Source organism: Arachis stenosperma, chromosome 2 (assembly GCF_014773155.1).
Source record: "Arachis stenosperma cultivar V10309 chromosome 2, arast.V10309.gnm1.PFL2, whole genome shotgun sequence".
NCBI lineage: Eukaryota > Viridiplantae > Streptophyta > Magnoliopsida > Fabales > Fabaceae > Arachis > Arachis stenosperma.
In genome coordinates, this window is record NC_080378.1 from 36,452,571 (window position 1) to 36,471,430 (window position 18,860).

The window sequence follows — 18,860 nt, forward strand, 5'->3', positions numbered from 1 at the left end:
AAAAGGTCTCTACACGAAAATGCTTCAATGCTCAGCCCTAGCACACACCAAGTGGGCCCGGAAGTGGATTTTTCTGTCATTTACTCATTTCTGTAAACCTTAGGATACTAGTCTACTATTAATAGGATCTTTTGACATTGTATCTGTACCTCATGACATTTTACACGTTTCTTTGTGTATTTTCCACGGCATGAGTCTCTAAACCCCATGGTTGGGGTGAGGAGCTCTGCTGTGTCTTGATGGATTAATGCAATTACTACTGTTTCTTATTCAATCATGCTTGCTTCCATTCTAAGATATCACTTGTTCTTAACCCGGATGAATGTGATGATCCGTGACACTCATCATATTCTCAACTATGAACGTGTGCCTGACAACCACCTCCGTTCTACCTTAGATTGAGTAGATATCTCTTGGATTCCTTAACCAGAATCTTCGTGGTATAAGCTAGAACTAATGGCGGCATTCAAGAGAATCCGGAAGGTCTAAACCTTGTCTGTGGTATTCTGAGTAGGATTCAATGACTGAATGACTGTGACGTGCTTCAAACTCCTAGCAGGCGGGGCGTTAGTGACAGACGCAAAAGAATCAATGGATTCTATTCCGGCCTGACCGAGAACCGACAGCTGATTAGCCATGCTGTGACAGAGCATAGGAACATTTTCACTGAGAGGATGGGAGGTAGCCACTGACAACGGTGAAACCCTACATACAGCTTGCCATGGAAGGAGCCTTGCGTGTTTGATGAAGAAGACAGTAGGAAAGCAGAGATTCAGAAGATGGAGCATCTCCAAAGCCTCAACCTATTCTCCATTACTGAAAAACAAGTAACCAATTCATGTTCTTTTGCTTTTTACAATCAATCCTGATAATTTCTGATATCCTGACTAAGATCTACAAGATAACCATAGCTTGCTTTAAGCCGACAATCTCCGTGGGATCGACCCTTGCTCACGCAAGGTATTACTTGGACGACCCAGTGCACTTGCTGGTTAGTTGTGCGGGATTGCAAAAGTGTTATTGCAATTTCGTGCACCAGTAACCCCCTAATACACCTACTCGACACTAAAAAAGATCAAGCAAACAACATGCATGTGATAAGAAGCAATGGCAAAGGCAAAACCAACGCAAGGCAGAAAATAAAGAAACAAGTGTTTACCTGGATTAGTTTTGAAGTATTAAAGAACGAAGAAGAAAAGCAGATGCACAAGAAAGCAAGAGCAGCCCTCTGGGAAATTTGGGAATGAAGAGGATGGAGATGATCAAACATTAGAAACTGGAACGAATATAAAACGGTTTTAAAACTGCTACTCAAGGAAGCGCGAAAAGGCTAAGGGCAAATCAGTCTTTGCGCGCTGGGTTTTTAACCCATTATGAGCATTTAATGCTCTACGCGAGGAACGAGGCGACGAATGATCGTCCCAGCAATGAACGGGCACGCACACGAGAGGCACGTCCCCTCCACGGACGGCCGACCTGGCGACAACGCATGAGAGATGAGGTAACACGCCACCAACAGCCCACGCGACTATTGCTGGCACGTTGGGGGCACTGTTACGGCCTGGTCCAGGCCATTCGCGGGTCAACCCGACCCACTGATAACCCGACCCGAACGGTCGGGCACGTACAGCTCACTCAGTGACCCGGACACGCGTCCTTGACAGCTCTCCGCTACAGCTGTGTGAGGAAGCTTCGAGGAAGGTGGGCCTGTCCTTGCAGGGCCCACCTCTGACACGGTATAAATGGGGAGGGACCTACCCCTCCCCCAAGGTACGTCATACACTACTTTATCCCTTTTTTCACCTGCATACTCGACTGACTTGAGCGTTAGAGTGTCCTTGCAGGTGACACCCCCTTCCGCATCAAGAGCTCGGAACGTCGGCTTACCCGTTTCACCCTCACGAACCGCTTCCAGACTATGCCCCACCTATTATCCGAGAACCATTCCGATCCATCTGGTACCCGAGGAACCGAACAAAGCTAAACTTGAGCACTACTAAGGTAATATTTGTTTTTGGAGACAGGACGCAGAGACATGGACAGTACAGGTTTAAAATGTGTTTGGAAGCAGAGACATGGACACGGAACACATTGTCTCCGAGACAGTTTTTTATATTTTTGTGTCCACTCTTTTACGAAGGACAATGATGGACACGAAATTTGGAAGACTGGACACAGAATTTTTTATAAATTTTGTTTTTCTTTTTGTCCATAGATATTTTTTATTATTCTACTATTATCCCTTCTTATTTTTCCTATAATTAGTCTTAAAACTTTTGAAAGATAAATATTTTTAAAGTTAAAATTGATCTTTTAAAATGCTAAAAAATAATTTACAAGTTGTAATTGATTTTATATAATTTAAAGAAAAATCAGTTTTTAGATAAAAAAAAATTGGTTTTCTAAATAAAAATAGATTTTTATGTACAAAAACTAATTTTTTTCACGTAAAAATGAATTCTTTTTTAAAACTGGTTTTTTATTTAAAATTAATTTGACTTGTTAACCTAAACAAAATTTTTTATTAATAAAACTCAGATATATTTTTTTATTATTCTTAATCGTATGTATTTCTACATATTAATAATAAATTTAAAAATAAAATAAATATATTCATAATTTTTATTTTAATATAAATACTATTATATATTTTTTTTATTAAAATTTTTTGTCTCTTTAAACATTTTTTCAAGTTTTGTCTGTACTCTTACGTACTTTCATTTTCTATTAAATTAGTTTGTACTTGATGTAGAAAATTTGGAATCATATGGTTCTTTAGTCATTTCATATAATATTTTAATCTTGTCCATGTGTATCCAAACGTAATACTGGATATTACATGAGTGTTTTGTACATCGTATCCAAACACAATACACAAACAATAATATCTCAGTGTTATGTTCTGTCCTGTCTCTGGAAATAAACGCAGCCTAATAGATTAGATTGAACTGATTATAAAGATGTGTATATGATACACTCATGATTTTAAAAATTGAACTGAACTGCTTGGTTGAATAGATTCAAACGGGAACTAAGAGTCCGATTTGAACCTTAGGCAAAACCGACTAGTTTATAAATTGGACGTGAATAAAATAACCGTTCAAAAACTGATGAACCAATCGAGAATTGGCACCAAACGGTTTTTAGATTTTTTGAAATTAAAAAGTTTGAACGGCCAAAAGAGGAAGAAGATCATTAGCGATGAAGAAGAGGAAGAAAAGTAAAAAATGAAATAGCAAAAAAATAAAGTAAAACGAGAAAAATGGTTCTGCGACGATGTAGGGACAATGGATTTAGAACGAAGATGGTGTAAGAAAGACAATTCTAGAAAGGCAACGACACCACGATAGTGGTCTCTCACACTTCTCTCTCTTTTGCTCTCTCTATACACAGTTACATGATGAGCGGATAATTTATATGCTTTTTGGTATTGTTTTCAGTATGTTTCTGGTAGGATTTAGTTAGTTTTTAGTATATTTTTATTAGTTTTTAGTTAAAATTCACTTTTCTGGACTTTACTATGAGTTTGTGTGTTTTTTTGTGATTTCAGGTATTTTCTGGCTGAAATTGAGGGACCTGAGCAAAAATCTGATTCAGAGACTGAAAAGGACTGTAGATGTTGTTGGATTCTGACCTCCCTGCACTCGAAGTGGATTTTCTGGAGCTACAGAAGCCCAATTGGCGTGCTCTCAACGGCGTTGGAGAGTAGACATCCTGGGCTTTCCAGCAATATATGATAGTCCATACTTTGCCCAAGATTTGATGGCCCAAACCGGCGTTCAAAGTCACCTTCAGAATTCCCAGCGTTAAACGCCGGAACTGGCACCAAAGTGGGAGTTAAACGCCCAAACTGGCACAAAAGCTGGCGTTTAACTCCAAGAAGAGTCTCTACACGAAAATGCTTCAATGCTCAGCCCAAGCACACACCAAGTGGGCCCGGAAGTGGATTTTTATGTCATTTACTCATCTTTGTAAATCTTAAGCTACTAGTTCCCTATAAATAGGACCCTTTACTATTGTATTTTTCATCTTTTGATCATGTTTTTATGATTGAACCCTCTTTGGGAGGCTGGCCTCACGGCTATGCCTAGACCTTGTTCTTATGTATTTTCAACAGTGGAGTTTCTATACACCATAGATTAAGGTGTGGAGCTCTGCTGTACCTCGAGTATTAATGCAATTACTATTGTTCTTCTATTCAATTCAGCTTGTTCTTATTCCAAGATATCACTTGTTCTTCAACTTGATGAATGTGATGATCTGTGACACTCATCATCATTCTCACCTATGAACGTGTGACCGTCAATCACCTCCGTTCTACCTTCGATTGGGTGGATATCTCTTGGGTTCTTTAACCGGAATCTTCGTGGTATAAGCTAGAATTGATGGCGGTATTCAAGAGAATCCGGAAGGTCTAAACCTTGTCTGTGGTATTCTGAGTAGGATTCAATGATTGAATGACTGTGACGTGCTTCAAACTCGCGATTGTGGGGCGTTAGTGACAGACGCAAAAGAATCACTGGATTCTATTCCGACATGATCGAGAACCGACAGCTGGATAGCTGTGCCGTGACAGGGTGCATTGAACATTTCCACTGAGAGGATGGGAGGTAGCCACTGACAACGGTGAAACCCTTGCATACAGCTTGCCATGGAAAGGAGTAAGAAGGACTGGATGAAGACAGTAAGAAAGCAGAGAGACGGAAGGGACAAAGCATCTCCATTCGCTTATCTGAAGTTCTCACCAATGAATTGCATAAGTATCTCTATCTTTATCTTTATGTTTTATTCATATATCATCCATAACCATTTGAATCCGCCAGACTGAGATTTACAAGATGACCATAGCTTGCTTGCTTCAAGCCAACAATCTCCGTGGGATCGACCCTTACTCGCGTAAGGTTTATTACTTGGATGACCCAGTGCACTTGCTGGTTAGTTGTGCGAAGTTGTGTTTATGCCATGGTATTGAGCACCAAGTCTTTGGGGCCATTACTAGGGATTATTTGAGTTGTGAAAAGTAGAGATCACAATTTCGTGCACCATTACACATAGAAGTGTTCAAAACCGATCAAAATCGATTAAAATCGATCGACCGAACCAAATAAATCGATAATCGAATAAACCGATAATCGAATAAACTAAAAAAATAAAATTTTGCAGCAAAGGGCAGAAATTGTCGTTTTCATCTCGTCGTTCGTCAAAGCCTCATGACATCCATTAGCGTCGTCTAGCAGCGGCGTCGTTCTCAGCATAATCGCTCTCGGCAGCTGCGTGCATTGTGCTCTGTCATCTTCAGTCTCTCCACCGTTGTTCATGGCCATGTGCCAGCTGTAATACTTCGTCATTCTCAGTCTCTGCGCATCCATGGTTGCATCTTCCAATGGAGTCTCAGGTATCACTTGTTCATTATTTGTTCTGATTTCTTAATTATTATGATTTTTAAAATTTTCACGCCTTAGGGTTTTTATTTATTTAATTTGTTTGTAAATTGTGTTTACTTGCTGAAATTTGCAAATTCTTTGTTCTAATTTCTTAGGATTTTTTTTAGGTTTATTTGTGAATTCTATTTTATTTGCTAGAATTTGTTGTTATGGTTCTGATTTTTAAAACAATATAAAAATTGAGGCACGGGCCCTGTTATCCTACTTTAAAGATTGAGATTAAAATAAGTTAATGAATGATATTTCAAACAAGTTTCTGCACATGTTATAAGTTAGAAATTTCTTTGATTTCCATTTTGAAGGTTAGTTAGGCCAAGAGGGTAATGATTATCCAATATAACTTAGTTTCATTGTCTAGTAATCACATATCTCTAGCCTATGTTGGATTTTAACTTAAATCAATATAACTCAGTTTTAATGTTTGGTATTAATTTTTTTTTGTTATAACTCAGTTTCTGATTTCAGGTTCTTTGTTTGCTGAACAATGTTTTGCTATCTTGCTAGAGAAACTCCTCTCTCACTCGCGTAGTCTCAAACTCCATTCTCCTCTCTCAGTCCCAGTCCTCTCACAAATTTAATGCTGTTTATTTCTCACAATTTGTTGTCATAATTTTATTTTTAATCTATCATTTGTTGCTTGCTGATTTTTGTTAGGATTATTTGCTAATGGCTTTGATTGTTTGATTTCATTGTTTTTGTTTTTGTTAATTATAATCTGATTATTTGTTAGGATTATTTGTTGATAGCACTGATTATTTAATTTCATTATTTTTGTTTTTATTGATATTAATCTGAATATTTGTTACCTGTAGTTTTTGTTGTAATTTTTTGTTCTTGTCTCTGTTTTTATATAGCCAATTATAACCAGTTAATTCTCTATTTTTTGTTATTCATTTTTTGTTGTATTCAGTATACTATGTATTCCTAAATGGGATTCTTTTAATTTGGTTGTTTTATCTTTTTGGTGGGTTAAATTTTTAAGCTTCTGTTGGCGACACGAAGATGATGGGGTTGTGATCCTTAGAGTAATAGAAAATTGGGAATATATGATATACATAATTTGGAGGATTGGACAAAAGAAAAATATAATGGTGCAAATCCATACTTACACAATGCCAATGTTTCCTTTGATTTATTGAACTTTGAACTATCTTAGTTATTCTATTGTATTATTGCAGACTATTTTTAGCTATTTTGCACCACTCTCTCAACTCTTGCTCATTTTCATGATTAATTGAACTTGATTTTTACTAAATAAGTTCCACTAATTTGTCATGAATGTCACATCCTTCATACCAATTTTACTATTTTTTTATACTTCAGTCTTGGCTCTAACAGTTCTTGCAGTTTTAAGCTTTTTTTTTTTAAAATTAATTGAAAAACTGAACAAACCGAACCAAACTAAACCGATTTAAATTGGTTTGGTTTGGTTTGGATAGTCTCGATAAAAAAGCCGAACCAAACCGAATCGCAGTTGAATTAATTGATTGAATCGGATGACTTTTCTCTAAAAAACCAAATCAAACTGCACCGCGAACACCCCTAGTTACACACACATTTGGGCCCAATTGTTTTAATACATTTGGACCCAATTTTTTTCTTTTCTAATTAAGATTTTTTTCAACATTTATTTAATTTAATTTTTTTATTTTTCTCACATGGTACATATATATTTGAAATGCTAACTGTTCCGTGCATATGTTGCCGAGGTATGATGACTCTTTCTGCTGATGACTGTGTTCGAGCAAAAGAGTTATACGTTGGCTTGGTTGGAACACCGCGGCGGAGCACCTGCAAAAAGTACTCCGACGCTCAAGTTAGAGTAGGGTTTAAGAGAATTAATAACAATAAGATCAGAGTGAGTTGTTTAACCTCTTTTACTCTGAGGTTATCTGTTTGTTTATATAGACGTTTTGAGTTGTTTGGCTGGAGTTTGTTTCGGGGTTTTCCTCATTTGCCAAGGTTAGTTTTGACTTGGTTAGTGTCGACTTGAGCTTTAGGTAGCTCGTCCGGATTTTGTGGGCTATTAGTATTTGGTTCCTCATATTCAAGGTATTAGGTTACATATCATAGCCCCCAAGCTTACCTTGTATTTGTAAGAAAACAAAGGTGAGCTTTCTCTGGTATACCTCGGATTTGGATATGTTGTCGGAGATGTACCTTCCCCCGAGCTTGCCTTGGTTTTCCCAGGAGAGAGATAGTTGCGCATTTAATTGATGCTTTGGTTCCCGCGCCAGGTGAATTGATTGATGGGAAACGTGGCTCAAGTCTCGATAATTTCTGAGGCATTGGATTATTCGTGTATTGATTAAACGGTTGGGATTTCGGGCGGTTACTAAAAGGTGAAACCGTTTCATTTTCCCTAGGTTTTATTACCTTGCTTTGTCCTAGGTGAGCCCTTTGTTGGAGTAAAATTTTCACCTTGCTTCGTTTGTCTCCAGAAAAAATGAGTAACAAAGGTTGGTTGTGAAAAATTCTGGTCCCCCCTTTAGCTTTGTTATTCTTTGTTTATGTTTCGAGAAATGGATAAGGCTAAGATTGTTGTTACAGAGGATGATCCTTGTGGTTGGGTGAGTGAGCAGGTGAAGTGTTGTGTGTCTTGTTTCCGTGACATTGAGTCAGTAAAAGTCTTGGGGTCAAATGTGTGGGTCATGGATGGTTGTGAAGTAAGGATAGAGGTTTTACCTTGTGAGGAAAATGACCGTGTGTGTAAGAGGGTTGATAGATGGTGATGCGTGAGCATCTTTCCTATCTTTTCCTAGTGAATTTGTATCTAATTTGTTGAGTTTAATCAAGAATTAATTATATTTTAGCCACTATGGATGCTATTTTGAGTTTTGTGCAATATTGTTTATTTTAGGTAGCATTCGACTGGATTTGATGGAGTTTATGTAGCTCAAGATTTAAAGGAGATAGCAGCAAGGAGCGACGCGTACGCGTGACTGACGCGTACGCATGATTTGGAGGTATCCATGGCGACGCGTGCGCGTGACTGATGCGTACGCGTGAATTGAAGATTTGCTCAGCGACGCGTGCGCGTGATCGACGCGTCCGCGTGACTTGCGAAAAAGACCATCGACGCGTACGCATGGCTGACGCGTACGTGTGACCTGCGCCACGTGCAGAAAACGCAGAAAGCGCTGGGGGGTGATTTCTTGGCCCCATTTTAACACCCAAGTTAGGTGCAGATCCAGTGAAGCCAAGTGGTCCCCACGTTACAAGACGCGGAGTAGTTAGTTAATTCTGATTTAAATTCAAATTTGATTTTAAAATAGGAAAAGATATTATCTTAATTTTAAATATTAGATTTTAAATTAATTAGGATTAGTTATAAAAAGGGAGACTTCTCTTCCATTAGGAGATTCTATTAGGGGGATTCCATTAGGAAATTATGTACAATTTTACATTCCGCATTCCATGAGCAACTAATCCTCCATTGTTAAGGTTAGGAGCTCTGTCTATTTGTATGGGTTGATTTTATTACTTTTTCTATTTTAATTTATGCATGGATTTTTAATTTAAGAATTGTTTTCGCTCTTTATTTTATGAATTTGGGTGGAACGGAAGTATGACCCTCTTTCTACTTGAGTTCTTGTATAACTTGGGAAAGCTTTATACTTGAACAACAGCTTGAAAACAAATTCTCCTAAATTTTAATTATTTGGATTTAACAGGATACGTGACATATAATCCCCTTATTTTTGGATGAGGCTTCGCTTAAGGGTTTTATATTTATTCCTATGGCACCAAAAGGGAGGCGAATCATCTTCACTGAGGAGCACAACCTGAAGAATAAAGTGACCGCTAGGATAACTAAGGTGGTTGAGTTCCTTTCATTCTATATTCTTCCCCTCTTTTTCTATGCTATGTTCCGATTTTTTGCTATTTTGCTTTGTTTGTTGCATGATCCTTTATTAGTTAGAATCCTAGGTCTAGTTTATTTTTTCCTATTGCTTTAATTCTGAAAAGATGTCTCATGTATTACTCACTGAGCTTGAATCCAAATAAAAAAAATACAGGAGTGATATATTGCATGAGAAAGTGGGTCTATATTAAAGAATAATCTTATTTACTTAAATGTGGTGGTATTTTCTGTGATTCTGAATGCATGAATGAACAGTGCATATTTTTGATAATGAAGTTTATGAATGTTAAAATTGTTGGCTCTTGAAAGAATGATAAAAAAAGAAAAATGTTATTGATAATCTGAAAAATCATAAAATTGATTCTTGAAGCAAGAAAAAGCAGTGAAAAACACAAAGCTTGCGAAAAAAATAAATTAAAAAATAAAGAGAAAGAAAGAAAAAAAAAAAGAAAAAGCAAGCAGAAAAAGCCAATAACCCTTTAAACTAAAAGGCAAAAGGTAAAAAAGATCCAAGGCTTTGAGCATTAATGGATAGGAGGGCCCAAAGGAATAAAATCCTGGCCTAAGTGGCTAAATCAAGCTGTCCTTAACCATGTGCTTGTGGCGTGAAGGTGTCAAGTGAAAAGCTTGAGACTGAGCAGTTAAAGTCGTGATCCAAAACAAAAAGAGTGTGCTTAAGAACTCTGGACACCTCTAACTGGGGACTCTAGCAAAGTTGAGTCACAATCTGAAAAGGTTCACCCAGTTATGTGTCTGTGGCATTTATGTATCCGGTGGTAATACTGGAAAACAAAATGCTTAGGGTCACGGCCAAGACTTATAAAGTAGCTGTGTTCAAAAATCAACATACTAAACTAGGAGAATCAATAACACTATCTGAATTCTAAGTTCCTATGGATTCCAATCATTCTGAACTTCAAAGGATAAAGTGAAATGCCAAAACTATTCAGGATTGCAGTTGTAAACCCCACTATAAGAAGAGACATGAGCTTAATCGAACTCTCATTCTCATGCAAATTCACATCCTAAGCTTATATTAGTTTTGGTTGCTTGAGGACAAGCAACAATTTAAGTTTGGTGTTGTGATGCGTGAGCATCTTTCCTATCTTTTTCTAGTGAATTTGCATCTAATTTGTTGAGTGTAATAAAGAATTAATTATCTTTTAGCCAATATGGATGCTACTTTGAGTCTTTTGCAATTTTGTTTATTTTAGGTAGCATTCAGCTGGATTTGATGGAGTTTCTATAGCACAAGAATCAAAAGAGATGGCAGCGAAGAGCGACGCGTACGCGTGCCTGACGCGTACGCGTGATTTGGAGCTTTTTATGGCGACGCGTGGGCGTGACTAACGCGTACGCGTGATTTGAAGAATTGCACAGCGACGCGTGCACGTGACCAACGCGTCCGCGTGACTTGCGAAAAAGACCATCGACGCGTACGCGTGATTGACGCGTACGCGTGACATGCGCCACGTGCAGAAAACGCAGAAAACGCTGGGGGTGATTTCTGGGCCCCATTTTAGCACCCAAGTTAGGCGCGGATCTAGTGAAGCCAAGTGGTCCCCACGTTACAAGACGCGGAGTAGTTAATTAATTCTGATTTAAATTCAAATTTGAATTTGAAAATAGAAAAAAGATATTATCTTAATTTTAAATATTAGATTTTAAATTAAGTAGGATTAGTTATAAAAAGGGGAGACTTCTCTTCTATTGAGAGGCCATTAGGGAGATTCCATTAGGGAATTCTATACAAATTTATATTCCACATTCCAGGAGCAACTAAACCTCCACTGTTAAGGTTAGGAGCTCTGTCTATTTGTATGGATTGATTTTTATTACTTTCTCTATTTTAATTTATGTATGGATTTATAATTTAAGAATTATTTCGCTCTTTATTTTATGAATTTGGGTGGAACGGAAGTATGACCCTATTTCTATTTGAGTTCTTGTAAAACTTGGAAAAGTTCTTTACTTGTACAACAGCTTGAAAATAATTTATCCTAAAATTTAATTATTTGGATTTAATAGGATACGTGACATATAATCCTTTTATTTTTGGATAATTAGAATTTTTGTGGCATATAAATTGGAATTTGATCATGTAGCTTCTAATTGAAATTAATTGACCAAGGAATTGGCTGTTGATGAATTTTAGAGGAGACTAGAAAGGTCTAAGGAATTAGGGTCTAGTCACATATAGTTTGCCATAAATTAAATTCTACATGATTAAATTAGTTAGTAAGAAAAGTTAATCCGGAAAAATAGATAACTCTAAAACCTTAACTATCTTCTCCATATTTTAGTCCCAATTTATTCTCTTATTCACCTGTCTCTTCAAACTCTTCTTTACTATTTAATGCTTTTTGAATATCTAAACACTATTTTCTGCTTGTCTAACTAAGCCTATCAAACACTATTGTTGCTTGATCCATCAATTCTCGTGGGATCGACCCTTACTCACGTAAGGTATTACTTGGTACGACCCGATGCACTTGCCGGTAAGTTGTGGGTTATAAAATACCGCACCACTAATAATGTTGAATTAGGTTATTAAGATTTGTCTATTTGATACCAATAGTCCTAGTAATAAATAGTTTACTTGCAAGAATAAATAAATGTGTTACACACTTACACTACAAGAAAAATACCCATTCAACCACACTTTTTTTAACCTACATTTGAAAAGCATAGCTTATTCATTCACTTTTCTCTATGTTGCCCTTTTATAAGAAAAAAGGATACATAATTGTGGCATCATTTAAAAAGTGTAGCCTTAGGTATTATAGAAATTACTTATAAAGCGTAGCCGTAGGTTGATATCTATAGATTCACTTTTCGTATAAAAAATGACGTTTTTAGATGATAGCCTATTTGTTAAGTTTTAGGTGCGCTTTTGAAGTGTTTTCTAGGGCACGGATTCAGTACGCCAATGTCTTTTGGGCACTGAAACGCCAAAAGCTTGTTTGGCTTATTAGTAAGCGTTTTTATTGAAGAGTCATTAGATCTTTTATGTTTTTTTAGTCCAACGGTCAAGATCATCCTAAATGTAACTTAATGTGATTGGCTAGTTAGTATTTTTTTATAGCTTTTGTGTCAGTGGGGTTACTTTAAAAATATTATTTTCTTCATAGTTATTGTTGTTATATCAGAAATATTTATGGGTTAATATTCAAAGATTAGAAATATATAAATTTAAATTAATTAGAGTTAAGTATTCCCTGTTATGCCTTCACCTCCCTCTTCACCCTCAATCTAGATCTGCGCTGCGGCTGCCATTATAGTGCCCCTATCATTAACTACCCAGATTTGCACCGTCCCGTGCGGCGCTTTCTCTGCCTTACTCTCACGTAACTATATATAAAACATTCATTAAATACCTCCATGTGAAAGTAACACAATCACTTCAAATGACAAACTATTTTCTGGCAGTGACTCATCCAACAATGGCGGCACAACCGTGGAAGAGTGTCAGGGTATGATTCAAGAGAGCTTCAAAAGTTAAAGACTTCAGTTTCTTTTCATTTAGCATCCTAAATCTTATTTTTAGATTGGGAGAAACAAAAATGGAAATGAGAAGAAAATGGAGATGAGAAGCATAAGGTTCAGCTATAAGGACTCTATCATCTAATGAGTAAACTGTAAAACTAAAACTAAAGGTGTAAGTTAATAAATTATAATATGACCCCTCTTTTTTAATATGCTTACAAATAAACTCCAATAAAAAATAAAATTTTTATTTGTAGATGCTTTGGCGCACCAATAAACCAAACAAATTTTTAGCGTTTGAATACTCAAAAGAAACCGGCATACCGAATCCGTGCCCTGTTTTCTAATATATTCATGTATACTTAATGAATTTTGTTTTTCTTTTCATAAACCCTCCTTCAGAAACCTATGCCTTGCTCCCTCTCTTTCAGAAAGCTTCATGCCACCACCACTCACCTTTGCTAACCACCACTCACCGTCGCCTTTCTCCTTCATCTTCACCTTTGCTCACCCCCACTCATCGTCGCCCTTCTCCTTCGTATTCTCACCTTCGCTCACCACTAACTGAGACATTGAAGTTCTTTTCTCTCAAAGAAAAACCCTAGCCGCTGCTCTCTTCTTCAAGTTGTGTCGCCGCCTTCGAATCTGGTCCAGCCGCCGTCCCCACTCCCACTGCTCCAGCACCGTCGCAGCTCGTCTTTATCATCGCATTACTTCGCCTCTGTTCTAATTCCGTTGTCTGTTCCAATTCCATCGCTTGTGCTCCACTGCTCCCTCTCCCTCAACTCGGTTTGAGTTCTGGCCTTCATCTGAGTTCAAATTCTGTCTGTTATTATTTTTTTATTGTTTTTATTATGTTATTGTGATTTAATTATTGGTGTTGTTGCTGTGTAACTTATAATTGCTCCTGTTGGTGTTGTGAATCTGAATAACAGAGGGAGATGACATATTTATTCTAAATCTGAATAGTATTGATTAAGAGAAAAGCAATAATTAGACGACATATACTAAAAATTTTATGTTAAATCTAAATTGTATTGATTCTTTCTTCCTTTGTTAGAGGCTATTTCAATAGTAAATAATGCATGCTGTGCTATTGGAGAACTTGCAGTTAAGGTATGTTAATGTTATGTGCTACACTTTGATTAAATTTTGTAGAACTGTGTTGTAGCTGGAATCTAATTGGCTTAGAGTTATGTGCATAATGTAGTTTTAAACTGTTAGTTTCAAAAGCCAATTAGGACAAATGGCTCTGCTCTTTGTGATTGCTTTTTGGCTGTTATCTTTTAATTTTCCACTTATGTATTTTTGTCTTATGAAATTTTATAACAATATGATTGTTTTAGTTCTGGGGAGTATTTCAACCTATTTATATATTTAATTGGCATCTTTTAGATGGTTGGGATTTTCTAGGTCCTGTCAGAGTTCTATGCATTCACTAAATTTTCTATGATATGCGACAAATTTCGGAAAGCATGTTATTTATCTAAAATGACCAAGAGTTGAATGGCACTCTTGTTAGACATTTGGCTTTGGATATCTTTGAAGAAATCATTATTGCTCCAGCTTCTTGTTTCGGAATAGATTCTTATAACTTGGCATTGGAGTCTCAGCTCAAATATTCTAATCACGCTCTTTCATAAAACTCGCATTCATGTGTAGTTTCTGATTGTCTTATTGTTTATTAGGGACTCAACAAGTCACTGATAGAGGGAATAAAGAGGGAAGAGAGGAATTGCTTGTAGTTTTACTGAGCCACATTCAGATCTTGAGGGTGACAATGAGGAGTTACTTTCAGTTTGCTTTGGGTTGGAGAATTTGTGAGTTGGTTAATTTGTTGTAACTGTCAGGTTAGTTAGAAATCAGAAGTTAGTTTGTTTCAGATTTTGACAATTTGCTGCACTATATCTATTAGACTAGCTTGTTATAACAGTTATTTTAGTTTCAGAAGTTAGTGTCGATTAGTTTTAAATTCTTATCATTATAGAACTTGATAGCAAGGAATTTGATTCAAGAGCTGTAATCTTGCATGTTTCTAAATTCTAAGTGGTAGGTTCAATCCCCTATTTCAGCTCTTTTCCATTTCTTGAAGATAAGTATTGTTCATAAGTGTAGCAATGGTTGTACTAATAAGGTGAGTTGCAGAAGGATCTAAATGTGGGTGTAGATGGTAAACTAGTGAACTAGTGAAGTTAAAGTTTATCAATTGATTGCCCTAATTTCCCAGATTATTTATCCAAATGGGGTTCCATCATTATTATAATAATTAATAAACAGCTTTCATGCAATTTCAGCATGAGAAAGCAGAAAGCTTTTTGAGGAAGAGTGAATATTGAATGGCAGGGTCAACAGGGTTTCACGTTCAGAAATCAGAGGAGGAATGGAGGGCCATTCTCTCCCCTGAGCAGTTCAAGATCCTACGCCAGAAGGGAACTGAGTATGAATTCAATTCCCCAACCTTTTCTGTTCTCATTGTTTTGAGTTATTTTAGTGCCATTTCTTAAAATCATTGGTAGTTTTTGGCAAATATATATCTGGGTTTAAACACAATCTAAGAAGTTCCCTTTAAGACATGAAATTGGTTATAAAGTGAGTTGAGTTAAGATTTAAGAATATGTAACTGCAATGGTAACTTGTGCAGATTGAAGGGAGAAGTACAGTATTTTATTGGTGTTCAACTCGACAATAGCCAACATGTGGAGCCTCTTCACAACTGCATCACAGAAAATACTACAAAAGAAGGAGAACAACTGGTTTGGACTCTATTCAAGTGCTTCATTAATTTACCATATACTAAGTCTCAAATCATTAAACTCTATTAACATCATTACATATTCAACTTGTGCCAAATATTGAAGTCTTCAAAACATAAAAATGGTGACTTCCATTAAAATTTATGTAACCTTGGTTTTGTAGATCTTGGATAGTGGAGAACAGGCTTAAAGCACTTTAGGCTAGTTAAACCTTTGTAATTAGAAGATACTGGCAGGTTTTAATTTGTTCTTCCCTATTACTCTTTCGTATTTCCGACATATCTGAGAACTTTATCGGTGAATTTTCCTCTACCGATAGCGAACAATTCAAGAGAACTCAATATTTTGAAAACTTAAATTTTAACTTCTATATATTCTTTTAAAGAAGAGGCTGCCAGGTATAATAATATTATGCTACTACATGCACATGTCTCCTACTTTCTTCAAGCTGACATTAAGTTCTCAATATTCATAGATTTTATGTTACTGAGGTCGTGGTTGCATTGGAGTATCTTCATTGTCAAGGTAGGTTATTAGGAATTCGTATGACCTAACAATTTTGATTATTATTTTCATTGTCAAGGTATTGCATGAAAGCTTTCCACCCTAACTTGAGTGGCAATGATTCCGAAAAATTTCTGCATGTTCACTATAGTAAGAATGTTATTTTTTTGGTTTCTGTAGTCAATTGAGTGTTTCAATTTCTGCTGAAACGGGAGAATATATATTGTAGAATTTAGATGGACATTTTTATTTGGTAATATTATTTATGCAGCTAATTTATTATTTACCCTTATTTGATTACACTATTCAAATTTCAATTTATGTCACTAAAGCAATGTTGCAAACCATTGGTTATCATTTGCCTTTGGATAAGTTTATATTGCCATTTAGTTATAGTAAGTAGCCCAATTATTGGGTTTGAATTGCTAGTCTAGTTTTATTGAAAACTATGGATGAAATTACTGAATCGGCTATCTTTTTTTTCCAATGTTGAACAGAGAGTAATAGAAGGGGAATCGTCTAGTTCCATTGAGAAGCATTTAGTTTCTATCGAGGCAAGATTAGAAATTTCACTTCCTTTCTTGACAAAGTTACAGTGGTAACAAATGTTGTCAGCCTTGATTAAAATTGTTCTTCACACCTATTTCAAGCTGGTTTATTTTCTGATTATGAACTGAATAGTAGAAAAAAAATTCTGCAGTTCCATCTTTGTTTTCTTTGTGTCTATTGTGCAGGTTAGCACTTCGCTATTTCGATTTATTAAAGGTAAAGGGTAAAGCTAGTTTTAAATTTATGTTTGTCTTTTCCTACTACATTGCTTTGCTAACTTGAAGTAGATAAATTTAAGAAGAAAATGAAAGGGAGGGTGCCTATTACATGGATAAAATTTTTTTTACATAGTTATAAATAGAAAACAAATTGTGGGCTGGGCTGAAAACACAATTAATAATGTATAGAGAAATTTTAAATGGTTTTGTTTCTTGGATTAATAATTGACTATTTATCGAATAGAATAGTTGGATTGAGATCTGTAATAGTGGGAGCTTCTCTTCTCAATTGTTCTTATTGTTGTGCACTTTTTATGCACACAATCTCTCCACTAGTTTGAACTAGCTCATTGATTAGTTTATATAAATTAGTACAAGGGTGAGTAATTAGTTATAGAGAATGATCATATACACTTTGCTGCTAGGGAAATTAAATACCTTAGGATAGTATATATCATATATATATATATATGTATAGATATAGAATCAAAGTATATATTTTTGGTTGTCCTAGTGTCTTGAAATTCATGGGCTCTAAAGTATATATTCCTAGCCTCTTAACACTTACTGATTTGTTAAGTAGCCTTCTAAATGAAATTGTAATTATTTTTTGCCCTTTGGTTAATAATTAGTAGCTGCTGAAATCTAATGGCGTGATTATTAAATAGTTCTACTTTATTTCAGCTTATACTCATTTATTGCTAAGCAATTTTTTATTTATTTGTTTTGGACTTTGATTTGTTTCTTCAAACTTGATGAAATTAAAATCATTAAGGGAACTTATAATATTTTCTGCTGGTTTTGGTCCAAAAATTCTAATGTGAAATTGGTTCTTGTAGCACTGCCATTACTTCTAGCTTTTCGTTTTTAAATTCATTTATATATATTGAAGTTTTGTTTCTGATTCAATTTTTCATCTATGTAGTCAATTCATGAAAACAGAAAAAAGATTGACAATTCTTATGGATTCTGGCAGCAAAAATATTAGAAGGTAAGAAAGAAATTTCTGCTCAATCTTACTACTAATGTATGTGCCTTCTTTATCTTTGGTAGTACGTTATTTTAGAAACTTATTAAATAAATTAAATGCTAATAATAGAATCTATCATGAAGTGGAAATAGTTATGAATTTTGGTGAGAATTTTGATGTGTATTTTTTTTCTCTCAACCTTTTTGGCAGGGCATGGATTATAGGAAGTCATAATGGTGAAGACAGAATTGCTCCACTATTTGTGTTGAGCCTCTTTTTAAAAAATAAAATGGCGAAGACAGAATTGATGTAGGATATAATATTTTAGTTTTTGGTAGAGTATTAGTAGTAAATTCTAAGTGGTTTCACGTTTATTTTGATATAGCTATGCTTAATTTAGCATGAGATGTATGAATATTAATACTTTTGGATCATTATAAATATATTTTATTTACAGATAATTTTTATTATATAAATAAATTATTTAGTATAATTATGTATTTATTTTTATTTTATAATATTTAATTTATTTAATTAAAAATGCAGAATTATTATACATGTAATCATATTACTAAATATTATGTTGTATTAATATGTAAGATATATATATATATATATATATATATATATATATATATATATATATATAAGACCTAAGGCTATATTTATATACAGTAGCTATAGTATACAAAAAAAAAGGGACCTAAGGTTACACTTTTAAAAAGTAGCCATGGTATAAAATGTGGCTACGCTTTATAAGTGATGCAGTAGCATTGAAAAGCGTAGCCTATTCTGGCAAAAATGGAAGCTGGAAAGTGTAGCCTTTGGTCCTGGACAGCATCACTTGAAAAACGCATCCTATTCCCTAACGCCGAAAGTGTAGCCTGATAGGCGAAATTGTGATTTACACTTTTTATAACTCGAACAATTCTTAGTAATGGCTCCAAAAATTTGGTGCACACTACTATGGTTCACTCACATTCTTCACAACTTCGCACAACTAATTAGCAAGTGTACTGGGTCGTCCAAGTAATAAACCTTACGTGAGTAAAGGTCGATCCCACAGAGATT

The 18,860-nt window shown here is 35.4% G+C and overlaps 1 long non-coding RNA gene across 18 annotated transcripts; it reads left to right on the plus strand.

The window, feature by feature from the left end:
* Positions 1 to 13,193: 13,193 nt before the first annotated feature.
* On the plus strand, positions 13,194 to 18,250 carry LOC130957656 (uncharacterized). Of its 18 annotated transcripts, none has more exons than XR_009077269.1 (7): positions 13,194 to 13,584; positions 13,856 to 13,911; positions 14,484 to 15,232; positions 15,437 to 16,073; positions 16,550 to 16,817; positions 17,745 to 17,810; positions 18,000 to 18,250. It is a non-coding gene; the product is annotated as an uncharacterized LOC130957656 (long non-coding RNA). The 18 variants fall into 18 exon arrangements; XR_009077264.1 differs by lacking the exon at positions 13,856 to 13,911 and having other exon boundaries at positions 14,484 to 14,645; positions 15,090 to 15,232; XR_009077277.1 differs by lacking the exon at positions 13,856 to 13,911 and having other exon boundaries at positions 14,484 to 14,645; positions 15,139 to 15,232.
* The last annotated feature ends 610 nt before the right edge of the window (positions 18,251 to 18,860 follow it).